The following is a 14,440-nucleotide window of genomic DNA, read 5'->3' as shown; positions in this document are numbered from 1 at the left end:
TTTAAAACTCCCATTAATACCTTTAATTTGATACCCGTATCGTACAAACTCATTCTAGAGTCACCCCTGGTCCACCTTTATGGCGATATCTCGAAAAGGCGTCCACCTATAGAACTAAGCCCCACGCCCTCTTAAAAATACTCATTAACACCTTTCATTTGATACCCATATTGCACAAAAGAATTCTAGAGTCACCCCTGGCCCACCTTTATGGCGATATCTCGAAACGGCGTCCACCTATGGAACTAAGGATTACGCCCTTTTAAAATACTCATTAACACCTTTCATTTGATACCCATATCGTACAAACACATTCTAGAGTCACCCCTGGTCCACCTTTATGGCGATATTTCGAAACGGCATCCACATATAGAACTAAGGCCCACTCCCTTTTAAAATACTCATTAACACCATTCGTTTGATGCCCATATTGTACAAACAAATTCTAGGGTCACCCCTGGTCCACCTTTGTGGCGATATCTCGAAACGGCGTCCACCTATGGAACTAAGGATTACTCCCTTTTAAAATACTCATTAACACCTTTCATTTGATACCCATATCGTACAAACGCATTCCAGAGTCAACCCTGATCCACCTTTATGGCTATATCCCTAAATGGCGTCCACCTATAGAACTATGGCCCACTCCCTCATAAAATACTCTTTAATGCCTTTCATTTGATACACATGTCATACAAACACATTCCAGGGTTTCCCTCGGTTCATTTTCCTACATGGTTATTTTCCCTTATGTTCTCACCATAGCTCTCAACTGAGTATGTAATGTTCAGTTACACCCGAACTTAACCTTCCTTACTTATTTTCGCTAGAGCATGTACTAACGCGTGTGTGAATATGTACTTATGTATGTAGCAAGTTTAAATATGTCTTTATCCGGCTTTTACTTTTCCACAGGTATTAATGCCATATGAACAGAAAAGTCTGTTGATGTAAAAGTTTACGCTATTAATCTAGAAAAAAACAGATATATCTGTTATTTTAATAGATTTCACTGGAAGTGTCATTTAGACAATAAACTCTGTTAATTTAACAGTTTACGCTAGTTATTTCGAATGAACAAAAATCTCTGTCATTTCTGCGGCTTTCGCTGCTAGTCTCATTTTGACATTAAATCTGTTAATTTAACAGTTTGCACTGGTAATGTCAAAAGAACAGAAATCCCTCTCATATTAACAGTTTTGATTGGTATTCTTAGAGCGACAGTAATATTTGTTTATTTAACTACTGAAACGGTAAATTACAAACCAACGATTTACGCGCAGTTGATTCAACATCTTGTTGCGATGGATAAAAATTGACAGAAATGTCGGTTAAATTGACATGTATTTCCGTTGATTTTACCAGTCTTTGTCTTCTAGTGTAACAAGACAACGATTTAAATACAAAAGTTTGACCTGTTAACCAAACACAGCATAGGTCATAACACAAATATAGAGAGGTACTCTCACTTGCCTTCTGAAACAGCGGTACCACATTTTTAAAACATAAATGCATCAAAAAGAAATAGTATACATCAACTTCATCCCAGACTTAACACCCGCGCAAGTAAATATCTTAGCTTAGTCTTAAGCCTTTGATATGACAGGCAACTTGACCGTGGTATGAGGGCTTAACCCTACTATGTAGGTGAGTGACTAAGGCACTTGCAGGTGTGAATTGCGCTGTATTCCAGACAGAGCCTTCCCTTCGCTGGGTCACGTTCGAAGTAAGGGTGGCCTTGTCGCAGCAAAAGGTGCTGCTGCTACGAAGTGTTTGACAAATTGAGGTGGTTTAGAACGGAGCGACTAGGCAGTTCCTCGCTGTGACAATTATAGATCGTCTATCGAAACTTAAAGATCTGAAGAAAGAAAGCTGCTTAATTTCATTGTCATAGTAATGCGGGAGAAACCAAATAAACTTCCACCTCTCATCGATTCATCACATATAATGGAGTTAAGTTGATAGCAAAGTTAAAAAAAAAATAAAATAAACGTAAGGCGCGATACCCTCCGAAGAGATCTAAGGCCGAGCTTCTCTTCCAATTTGCGTCGTGCTCCTCTTGATTTTCCCTACAAATTGGCCGGACGGGACCTACATGTTTTATGCCGACTCCGAACGGCATCTGCAAGGCAAATGAGTTTTCACTGAGAGCTTTTCATGGCAGAAATACACCCGGAGCGCTTGCCAAACACTGCCGAGGGGCGACCCCGCTTTGAAAAATTTTCTTCTAATTGAAAAACCTTATTTCTAAAATTTTGGATGTTGCTTTGCCCGGGAGTTGAACCCAGGGCATACGGTGTGATAGGCGGAGCACGCTACCATAACACCACGATGGCCGCATATATCCTTTCTATATACGGCATTTTTATACTCAGCTGAGCAAAGCTCCCAGAGCATAATAACTTTGTTCGCATAACGGTAATCCGTAACGGCATAAATTAATCGAGATAGATATAGACTTCTATATATCAAAATGATCTGGGTGAAAAAAAAATTCATTTAGCCATGTCCGTCCGTCCGTCCATCCGTCCGTCTTTAAACACGATAACTTCAGTAAATTTTGAGGTATCTTGATGAAATTTGGCACGTAGGTTCCTGGGTGCTCATCTCAGATCGCTATTTAAAATGAACGAAATCGGACTACAACCACGTCCACTTTTTCGATATCGAAAATTTCGAAAAACCGAAAAAGTGCGATAATTCATTACCAAAGACGGATAAAGCGATGAAACTTTGTAAGTGCGTTGACCTTATGACGCAAAATTGAAAATTAGTAACTTTTTGGACAAGGGGCGTGGCACCGCCCACTTTTAAAAGAAGGTAATTTAAAAGTTTTGCAAGCTGTAATTTCGCAGTCGTTGAAGATATCACTATGAAATTTTGCAGGCACGTTACTCCTATTACTATATATGTTCTAAATTTCTAAAATTAGCAAAATCGGATGACGAACACGCCCACTTTTAAAAAAAAATTTTTTAAGTCAAATTTTAACAAAAAATTTAAAATCTTTACGTATATAAGTAAATTATGCCAACATTCAACTCCAGTAATGATATGGTGCAACAAAATGTAAAAATAAAAGAAAATTTCAAAGTGGGCATGGCTCCGCCCTTTTTCATTTAATTCGTCTAGAATACTTTTAAGGCCATAAGTCTAACAAAAATTTACCAATCCTTGTGAAATGTGGTAAGGGCATAGCTTCTATCCCGGTAACTGTTTTCTGTGAAAATGGGCGAAATAGGTTGAAGCCACGCCCAGTTTTTATACACAGTCGACCGTCTGTCCTTCCGCTCAGCCGTTAACACGATAACTTGAGCAAAAATCGATATATCTAAAACTAAACTTAGCCCACTTACTTATCTGAACTCACTTTATCTTGGTATAAAATATGGCCGAAATCCGACTATGCCCACGCCCACTTTCCGATATCGAAAATTACGAAAAATGAAAAAAAATGCCATAATTCTATACTAATTGTGAAAAAAGTTATGAAACATTGTAATTGGATTGGTTTATTGACGCAAAATATAACTTTAGAAAAAACTTTGTAAAATGGGTGTGACACCCACCATATTAAGTAGAAGAAAATGAAAAAGTTTTGCAGGGCGAAGCCATTGGAATCGTGGTATGATATATATAAATAAATTAGCGGTACGCGACAGAAAATCTTCTGAGTCACCCTGGTCCACATTTTGGCCGATATCTCGAAAACGCCTTCAAATATACAACTTAGGGCTACTCCCTTTTAAAACCCTCATTAATACCTTTAATTTGATACCCATATCGTACAGCACACATTCTATAGTCACCCCTGGTCCACCTTTTTGGCGATATCCCTAAATGGCGCCCATCTATAGAACTATGGTCCACTTCTTCTTAAAATACTCTTTAATACCTTCCATTTGATACACATGTCATACAAACACATTCCAGGGTTACCCTAGGTTCATTTTGCTAAATGGTGATTTTCCCTTATTTTGTCTCCAAAGGTCTCAGCTGAGTATGTAATGTTCAGTTACACACGAACTTAGCATTCCTTACTTGTTGTATTTGAAACAGCCGTATTCATGCAAAACTTTAAGATTTGAGTTGTTTTCATGGTTCCAAATATAAAATTTTATTAAAGCATACCTTGTGAATTTCCTAATATTTTAAAAATTGATAATTGAATAAAAATACCACATACAAAATCAAGGCCAGATTAACAAGTAGGCAGAATAGGTAGTTGCCTGGGGCCCTTATTTGTTTGGGGCCTCCGAAAAATTAAAATACTTCTAAAATTTTCTTACAAACATAAAATTCTAGAGAGTTAAAGAAAAATAGAATCAGAATTGAAAATAAATTTTACTCAAATTAATAAAACTCAATTGACCGATTTAAAAAGGCCACGACCGACAAACTAGACAAGGTTCCTAAAAAGGACATTTCCGACTCATTTGACAAATTGTATGAGCATGCAAAGAAGTGTATCGAAGTGAAAGGAGAGTATATTGAATAATAAAAAAGAAATATCTAAAAATGTACACTGGTTGTTTTTATTTTGAAAAATTTCGGTATTTTGGGAACAGAGGTTGTGTCAGTTAATCGAAATCAATGCTAATTTTCTTTTGACTTGACTTTCTTCTGCACGGCGAATTTGGCTGAACTCGCTTTGCCATCACCTTGCATTGATTCGCCTAGAGTTAAAGGTGGATTGTTTGTTCTTTTGATACAGCAACAAATTATCCAGCTTTAACGCAAAAACTCTAGTCCGACCAAATCCTTTACCTTATCATACCTAGAGCAGAGGTCATAAGTATCCATATTCTCATACGCCTTAGTTTACTTATTTATTTGCAGAATAAACTAATTAAAGTTCTTTTTCGTTTTCTTGCTTTTGCAGATTTACCTTGGTTCCGATCTCAAACAAGCAATCATGGATTCACTCGTGTTTTGCATACATCACAAGCAAGGCTGTAAATGGTCTGACGAACTAAGGAAACTTAAGGTGGGTACACATAAAAGACGCGTTGATGTTTATATTAGGGTGCATCACAAAAAATCACCTTTTCCAGCAGATTTAAGAATTTAGAAAATTTGAGAAAATCTATGAAGAAGTTTGCGCGTGAAAACGTAGCAAACTTACTCACTCACATATCAAACATTGGAGCGCTTTAATGTGTTCGCTTGGATGCTATGCAATTTCTGAAGAAAAGCAAAATCGGCCAACCCTAATACACTTAATCTAGACAGAAGTGATTTATAGAATTATAAATTTATAGCTGCCACCATAGTTATAATTTCTCAGTATTAAAATACACAAAACTAATTAATCATATGTATTTAATTAGCGAGCTTTGCTCATATTGCTTTCTACAATGGTTTTTGTAATTGATATTAGAGAAAAATTGTAAGTTTACAAACGGCGATGGTTACTAGGACATGTTTCTGAATTTCACTTCTTCATCAGCTAGCTTTTCGGGAGCTGAGCGTTGAACTCGAGTCTCCAACATTCATATCAGTGCAAGCCTTTTTAGCTGCTACGCCATATGAATGTTCCGTTGTTCGCTGTACAATTGGTCTCTAAGTTTGTAACTTACAATTTTTCTCTAATATCAATTACAAAAACCATTGTAGAAAGCAATATGAGCAAAGCTCGCTAATTAAATACATATGATCATATTGATATAATAGTAACAGCGGAAGTATTAAAAACAAATACTGTAAATATCCGAACAAATGTTACTAAGCTTTCAAAAGCACGCCTAAAAATCATATCCACACCATTAGGAATAAACTACATACAGAGTGTATGTGCCTACATGGTGATCAAAAGGAATATAAACAAAAAAAAAAAAAGGCAACTCTTAGAGACCAATTGTACAGCGAACAACGGAACATTCATATGGCGTAGCAGCTAAAAAGGCTTGCACTGATATGAATGTTGGAGACTCGAGTTCACCGCTCAGCTCCCGAAAAGCTAGCTGATGAAGAAGTGAAATTCAGAAACATGTCCTAGTAACCATCGCCGTTTGTAAACTTACAATTTTTCTCTAATATCAATTACAAAAACCATTGTAGAAAGCAATATGAGCAAAGCTCGCTAATTAAATACATATGATCATATTGATATAATAGTAACAGCGGAAGTATTAAAAACAAATACTGTAAATATCCGAACAAATGTTACTAAGCTTTCAAAAGCACGCCTAAAAATCATATCCACACCATTAGGAATAAACTACATACAGAGTGTATGTGCCTACATGGTGATCAAAAGGAATATAAACAAAAAAAAAAAGGCAACTCTTAGAGACCAATTGTACAGCGAACAACGGAACATTCATATGGCGTAGCAGCTAAAAAGGCTTGCACTGATATGAATGTTGGAGACTCGAGTTCAACGCTCAGCTCCCGAAAAGCTAGCTGATGAAGAAGTGAAATTCAGAAACATGTCCTAGTAACCATCGCCGTTTGTAAACTTACAATTTTTCTCTAATATCAATTACAAAAACCATTGTAGAAAGCAATATGAGCAAAGCTCGCTAATTAAATACATATGATCATATTGATATAATAGTAACAGCGGAAGTATTAAAAACAAATACTGTAAATATCCGAACAAATGTTACTAAGCTTTCAAAAGCACGCCTAAAAATCATATCCACACCATTAGGAATAAACTACATACAGAGTGTATGTGCCTACATGGTGATCAAAAGGAATATAAACAAAAAAAAAAAGGCAACTCTTAGAGACCAATTGTACAGCGAACAACGGAACATTCATATGGCGTAGCAGCTAAAAAGGCTTGCACTGATATGAATGTTGGAGACTCGAGTTCAACGCTCAGCTCCCGAAAAGCTAGCTGATGAAGAAGTGAAATTCAGAAACATGTCCTAGTAACCATCGCCGTTTGTAAACTTACAATTTTTCTCTAATATCAATTACAAAAACCATTGTAGAAAGCAATATGAGCAAAGCTCGCTAATTAAATACATATGATCATATTGATATAATAGTAACAGCGGAAGTATTAAAAACAAATACTGTAAATATCCGAACAAATGTTACTAAGCTTTCAAAAGCACGCCTAAAAATCATATCCACACCATTAGGAATAAACTACATACAGAGTGTATGTGCCTACATGGTGATCAAAAGGAATATAAACAAAAAAAAAGGCAACTCTTAGAGACCAATTGTACAGCGAACAACGGAACATTCATATGGCGTAGCAGCTAAAAAGGCTTGCACTGATATGAATGTTGGAGACTCGAGTTCAACGCTCAGCTCCCGAAAAGCTAGCTGATGAAGAAGTGAAATTCAGAAACATGTCCTAGTAACCATCGCCGTTTGTAAACTTACAATTTTTCTCTAATATCAATTACAAAAACCATTGTAGAAAGCAATATGAGCAAAGCTCGCTAATTAAATACATATGATCATATTGATATAATAGTAACAGCGGAAGTATTAAAAACAAATACTGTAAATATCCGAACAAATGTTACTAAGCTTTCAAAAGCACGCCTAAAAATCATATCCACACCATTAGGAATAAACTACATACAGAGTGTATGTGCCTACATGGTGATCAAAAGGAATATAAAAAAAAAAAAAAAAAAAAAAAAAAAAAAAAGGCAACTCTTAGAGACCAATTGTACAGCGAACAACGGAACATTCATATGGCGTAGCAGCTAAAAAGGCTTGCACTGATATGAATGTTGGAGACTCGAGTTCAACGCTCAGCTCCCGAAAAGCTAGCTGATGAAGAAGTGAAATTCAGAAACATGTCCTAGTAACCATCGCCGTTTGTAAACTTACAATTTTTCTCTAATATCAATTACAAAAACTAATTAATTTTAACTTGTTTTAACTATAAAATTCATTGCACCGCACAGTAACCAGCACCAACTTACACTGGTATGATTTCATTCATTAAGCTTACATAAGTTTTTTTTAATAAGAATGGTCATAAAAAATAAGCAAGCTAATAAAAATTATTACAATGACTTGTGTACATATATGTATATATATATATATTTTTTTTTTGAGACTTATGACACTACCTAGGTACATATGTATGTGTGTATGTAAGTATAGGTACTCTATGTTTAACATAAAAAAGTTAGTGGTCATTTTTATGTTCATGATATTTATTTAAGTCTTCATTCACAAAGGAATGTTAAAATAAAATCAAACAAATCTTCAAATTCTGAGTAGTGAGTGAAGCAAAGGTTAGGTCAGCGTAGTATTTTTTGTGAAAATAAACGAACGCAATCTAATTAAATGAAGCGGTTCTTTCTTAAATTTGTGTGTATGATATTTTAATTTGATAATTGTTGTCAGAAAACTTATGCCTAATTATATGGTCCTTAGGTGTTCTAAAAAAAGGCGTGAGTATTCGCGAAATTCGATGTGTCAGCATACAGATGCAGGTCTGGAAACAAATTTTTTTCAAGTTAAAAGGAAGAGGTTCGTTGGTTTCTTATTGGTAATAACCCATACAGTTTTATAATCGGCTTATTGCCGATAACGAATAATTATCGTCGATTTTATATCAAAGTTTTAAAGCTATCTGCATCATAACAAACCTATGAGTCATCAGTAACAATATATGAGTCAATAGTAACATATCTTGCCAATAACACGCGGATTGGAAATTGTTAACACTTCGATAATGAATCCATAACTTTTCTCAAACAAATTGATATACTTTTAATAATATATCGATAACTTTTCGGTAAGTTATCGGTAACTTTTTGATAACAAATCGATGACATCCGATAAAAAACGATAAATCCAAAACCTTTTCATAGCAAAAGGACTAACTCAAAGTCGATATAATTAATTTTTTTTTATACTCAGCGTGCTTTGCACATAGAGTATATTAACTTTAATTGGATAACGGTTGGTTGTACAGGTATAAAGAAACCGAGATAGATATAGACTTTCATTTATCAAAATCATCAGTATTGAAAAAAAATTTGATTGAGCCATGTCCGTCCGTCTGTTATCACGATAACTTGAGTAACTATTGAGATATCTTCACCAAATTTGGTACACTAGCTTATCTGGGCCCAGAATAGATTGGTATTGAAAATGAGCGAAATCGGAAGATAACCACGCCCACTTTTTTATATATAACATTTTGGAAAACACAAAAAACCTGATAATTTAGTAAATAAAACACCTAGAATGTTGAAATTTGACATGTGGACTGATATTAAGACTCTTGATAAAAATTTGGAAACATTGTTTAAAATGGGCGTGGCACCGCCCACTTGTGATAAAATCAATTTTACAAATATTAATCATAAATCAAAAATCGTTAAACCAATCATAACAAAATTCGGCAGAGAGGTTGCCTTTACTATAAGGAATGCTTTGGAGAAAAATTAACGAAATCGGTTAAGAACCGCGCCCACTTTTATATATACGATTTTTAAAGGGCCGTGTACAAATAAAATAAGCTATATCGTTGCAAAAAAGAGCTTTATATCAATGGTATTTCATTTTCCAAGTGGATTTATAACAATAAATAGGATAAATTTCATAATTAAAAATATGGGCGTGGCACCGCCCCTTTTACGACTAAGCAATTTTCCTGGTTTCGGGAGCCATAACTCGAAGAAAAATTAACGGATCGTAATAAAATTGGGTACACAAATTTTCCCTATAGCAGGAAATATTTCTAGAAAAAATGGACGATATCGGTTAAAGACCACGCCCACTTTTATATACAAGATTTTTAAAAGGGTCGTAGACGAAAATAATAAGCTATATCTTAGCGAAAAAGAGCTTTGTATCAATAGAATTTTACTTTCTAAATTGAATTATAACATTAAATTGGAAAACACTAAAATTTTTGAAAATGGGTGTGGCACCGCCTCTTTTATGACTAAGTAATTTTCCATGTTTAGGGAGCCATAACTCGAAGAAAAATTATCGGATCGTAATGAAATTGGGTTCACATATTTTTCTTATAGCAGAAAATATTTCTAGTAAAAATGGATGGGATCGTTTATAGACCACGGTAGCTTAGATGCAAAACAAATTTAAAAGGGTCGTAGGCTAGAATAATAAGCCGTAACTTAGCAAAAAATAGTTTTGAATAAATGATATTTCACTTATCAAGTTTTACTGTAAGAGGAGATGGGGAGACATTTTTCTTTTAAACGGGCGGTGCCACGTGTTATGTAGAATTTATCTGAAAATGAAATGTACAATTGAAGCTCACGCTGAGTATATAATGCTCGGTTACACCCGAACTTAAACACCTTTACTTGTTTTTTGCTAATATTTATAAATGTTCAGTTCCACATAAAAAGCACTATGGGACATATTCTGGTGTTAGTAAGTGTTAGTTTTGAAATGTACACCTTTCTTTTATACCAGTTAACTTACTGAATCAAGCTCCCGATTTTCCCTTTCACAAAAAATGTTTACTTATTATTACTTATTATTATGTATGTAAGTTCAACAAGTAATTTTTTGGTATAGTGAAAAAAAAACTTGAACTTTCAAAATTCGTCACACTTTTCATTAGGTTTTATGAAATTAAATTTTGCACGATTTAATAAGTCAGTCTCTGTATGTTTTTAAAAAGTCTCATTTACATTCCATAAGTGTATAAAATTGGTTTGTTATTTCTATTTTTTTAGAGCACAACATAACGCCAGAGGCTTATGAAAGGCAGCCATTTAAGAGATATATGTATGTAGTGCCGGAATCTCTGTTAGGCAACAGGATCATTTTTAATGCAAATATCACAAGGATACGACAAAGAGTGCCACAGCGGATCAACACATTATGGCAGCAATAGTTTTTGTGATGCCTTGGAGGACTAAAGTGAGGATCTGCTGCCTCTACATCTGATATTTTGGCTGAATGGCTGATTTTGAAACAAAGCGTTGGCTACTGGTAAAAATTAAAATTTATTTTTATAATAATTTTTTTTTTTTTTGTAGTTTAATAGTGATTTTGCATTGACATTCATTAGCAGAAAATTGGAACTCCCTTTATGAGTGCTTAGCAGGCGTCCCGCAAGGCAATGTACTGGGCCCAGTACTTTATCCACTTTACACGTAATACCTCCCAATAGCAGAAGGCGTCACTATATGCACGTTTGACGATGATACTGCGGTGCTGGCCGTTGACCCTACCCTAGTGTGGCTTCACTCAATCTCCAAGGAAATTTAAATAAAATAACCCATTGGCTGAGTGAATGGAGGATCAAGTCCAATGAATCAAAATCCGTTCAAGTGACGTTTACTACCAGACGTAACACTTACCTACCCGTTAAACTCAACGATATTAATATACCACAAAGCGACGAAACAAAGTACCTTGGTATGCACTTCGACAGAAAATTAATTGGAGGACCCACATATTCAACAAACGAAAAACCCTTGCTATCAATCTAAGAAATCTGTATTGGCTTATGAAGCGAAATTCAAAATTATAAGTTGACAACAAAGTCCTGCTTTACTCAGCCATCATAAAACCCATTTGGACATACGGAATACAACTGTGGGGAACTGCAGCAAACTCAAACATAGAAATTTTCCAAAGATTCCAATCGAAAACCCTTAGCATGATTGCAAACGCACCCTATTATGTGACTAACAACCAGCTACACCGGGATCTACAGGTTCCAACAATAGCTGAAGAAATCTTAAAGTATGCTATTTCATGCAATACGAGGCTTCTTACTCACCCAACCCTCATTCTAGCCCTGCGAGCAAGACCAACTAATTTCACGCACCTGAAAAGAAAGTCCATCACAGATCTTCAACACTGATTAATTCAAAGTTCAAAGTTTATTAATAAATTTGTACATGTGACAATATTGTCTCTTAACGTACATCAACATTTGGATATTTACCAACAATAGAATATTTTTAATTTCTAAATTTATTTTTAATATACATTATGTTAAATAAATAGATTATGAAAACTAATTAAATCAAAACACTATCAACTATTCGATGTAGGTATATTTGTATAAATGCTCAAACAAGTTTTTGACTAGTTGAGTAAAAAGAAAAAAAAATAAAAAAAAAAATAAATAAATGAAATAGCAAAATATAAAAGAATGAATCTGATTAAAAAAAAAATATATATATATATAAAAATAAAGAAACGGTATTATGTATATATGTCCATTTTGCAGAAATTCAAATAAAGCCAATTTAAAGAGCCTGGTATTGCGTTCATTTTTAATGTTATTTGGTCGTGAGTTCCACAATTTGATAGCACTGACGCACTGACAAAGAATGTTCTGGAAGATGTAAGATACTTATAGCGTGGAACAATAAGGTTGCCAGTTCTGTCTGATTTCGAAAAACACAAATTTCTAAAGAGGTATTCCGGTTGCCTTTTATGGATTAAATCGTCTAGGAACCCTAAATTGCGATAATTCAGAAAGCTAACAAGACTGCAGTTTGTTATGGTAACGCATCTATAGTGGAGCAGCAAGGAAGGCAGTCGGCATGATCTAGGGGTGCACTGTGGCTAGTCATGTCGGCGGGGCTGGGTTCTTGCCAACCCTGCTGTCCTGCGCCATAAACAGAAAAAAGGTCATATCATGCCTTAAAAAACCTGACAACATCCGGTTAATAAAAAAAAATTAATTTCCCTTTTGAAGGCTTAATGCCGTATTAAGTGAAATATAAAAAAGTAATAACAAAAGTTATAATATTCCTAATTTGTCCGTATCACGGAACGAATTCACCCCGTGTTGTTGTTGTTGGTAGTATGTTGTTATCGGTAGGTTGTTGTAGCCGGTAAGTCGTTGTTGCCAGTAGGTTGTTCTAGCCGGTAAGTTGTTGTTGCCGGTAGGTTGTTGTAGGCGGGCCTATGTATGCGGCTTGCCGTTGTTGTGCCGGCAATTGTTGACGTTGGCCGGCGTCGTAGCAGGTGTTGTTCGGCTGACCTATGTATGGCGGCCTGCCGTTGTTGTGCCGGTAATTATTGGCGTTCGCCGGCGTCGTAGCAGGTGTTGTTCGGCTGGCCTATGTATGGCGGCCTGCCGTTGTTGTGCCTGTAATTATTGGCGTTGGCCGGCGTCGTAGCAGGTGTTGTTCGGCTGGGCTATGTATGGCGGCCTGCCGTTGTTGTGACGGAAATTGTTGGCGTTGGCCGGCGTCATAGAAGGTGTTGTTCGGCGGGGCTATGTATGGCGGACTGCCGTTGTTGTGCCGGCAATTATTGGCGTTGGCCGGCGTCGTAGCAGGTGTTGTTCGGCTGGCCTATGTATGGCGGCCTGCCGTTGTTGTGCCGGCAATTATTGGCGTTGGCCGGCGTCGTAGCAGGTGTTGTTCGGCTGGCCTATGTATGGTGGCCTGCCCTTGTTGTGCCGGCAATTATCGGCGTTGGCCGGCGTCGTAGCAGGTGTTGTTCGGCGGGGCTATGTATGGCAGCCTGCCGATGTTGTGCCGGCAATTATTGGCGTTGGCCGGTGTCGTAGCAGGTGTTGTTCGGCTGGCCTATGTATGGCGGCCTGCCGTTGTTGTGCCTGCAATTATTGGCGTTGGCCGGCGTCGTAGCAGTTATTGTTCGGCTGGCTTATTTATGGCGGCCTGCCGTTGTTGTGCCGACAATTATTGGCGTTGGCCGGCGACGTAGCAGGTGTTGTTCGTCTGGCCTATGTATGGCGGCCTGCCGTTGTTGTGCCTGCAATTATTGGCGCTGGCCGTCGTCGTAGCATTTGTTGTTCGGCTGGCTTATTTATGGCGGCCTGACGTTGTTGTGCCGGCAATTATTGGCGTTGGACGGCGTCATAGCAGGTGTTGTTCGGCTGGCCTATGTATGGCGGGCTGCCGTTGTTGTGCCGGCAATTATTGGCGTTGGCCGGCGTCGTAGCAGGTGTTGTTCGGCTGGCCTATGTATGGCGGCCTGCCGTTGTTGTGCCGGCAATTATTGGCGTTGGCCGGCGTCGTAGCAGGTGTTGTTCGGCTGGCCTATGTATGGTGGCCTGCCCTTGTTGTGCCGGCAATTATCGGCGTTGGCCGGCGTCGTAGCAATTGTTGTTCGGCTGGCTTATGTATGGCGGCCTGCCGTTGTTGTGCCGGCAATTATTGGCGTTGGCCGTCGTCATAGCAGGTGTTGTTCGGCTGGCCTATGTATGGCGGCCTGCCGTTGTTGTGACGGAAATTGTTGGCGTTGGCCGGCATCATAGCAGGTGTTGTTCGGCTGGGCTATGTATGGCGGCCTGCCGTTGTTGTGACGGAAATTGTTGGCGTTGGCCGGCGTCATAGCAGGTGTTGTTCGGCTGGCCTATGTATGGCGGACTGCCGTTGTTGTGCCGCCAATTATTGGCGTTGGCCGGCGTCGTAGCAGGTGTTGTTCGGCTGACCTATGTATGGCGGCCTGCCGCTGTTGTGCCGGCAATTGTTGGAGTTGGCCGGCGTCATAGCAATTGTTGTTCGGCTGACCTATGTATGGCGGCTTGCCG

The 14,440-nt window shown here is 37.6% G+C and overlaps 1 long non-coding RNA gene across 3 annotated transcripts in view; it reads left to right on the top strand.

Moving 5' to 3' along the window:
• LOC137235865 (uncharacterized) overlaps positions 1-12,878 on the top strand; it is an 84,766-nt gene extending 71,888 nt beyond the window's left edge. The window contains exons 3-5 of one of the 3 annotated variants that reach the window (XR_010948071.1): positions 4,883-4,987; positions 10,647-10,905; positions 10,985-12,878. This is a non-coding gene — a long non-coding RNA (uncharacterized lncRNA). Of the gene's footprint in view, positions 1-4,882; positions 4,988-10,646; positions 10,906-10,952 lie in introns of all 3 variants that reach the window. The other 2 variants (XR_010948070.1, XR_010948069.1) reach the window with 2 other exon arrangements.
• Positions 12,879-14,440: the final 1,562 nt, after the last annotated feature.

The sequence above is a fragment of the Eurosta solidaginis genome, unplaced genomic scaffold (assembly GCF_040869045.1).
Source record: "Eurosta solidaginis isolate ZX-2024a unplaced genomic scaffold, ASM4086904v1 ctg00000201.1, whole genome shotgun sequence".
Classification (NCBI taxonomy): domain Eukaryota; kingdom Metazoa; phylum Arthropoda; class Insecta; order Diptera; family Tephritidae; genus Eurosta; species Eurosta solidaginis.
This window is presented reverse-complemented; position numbering and strand designations above follow the sequence as displayed.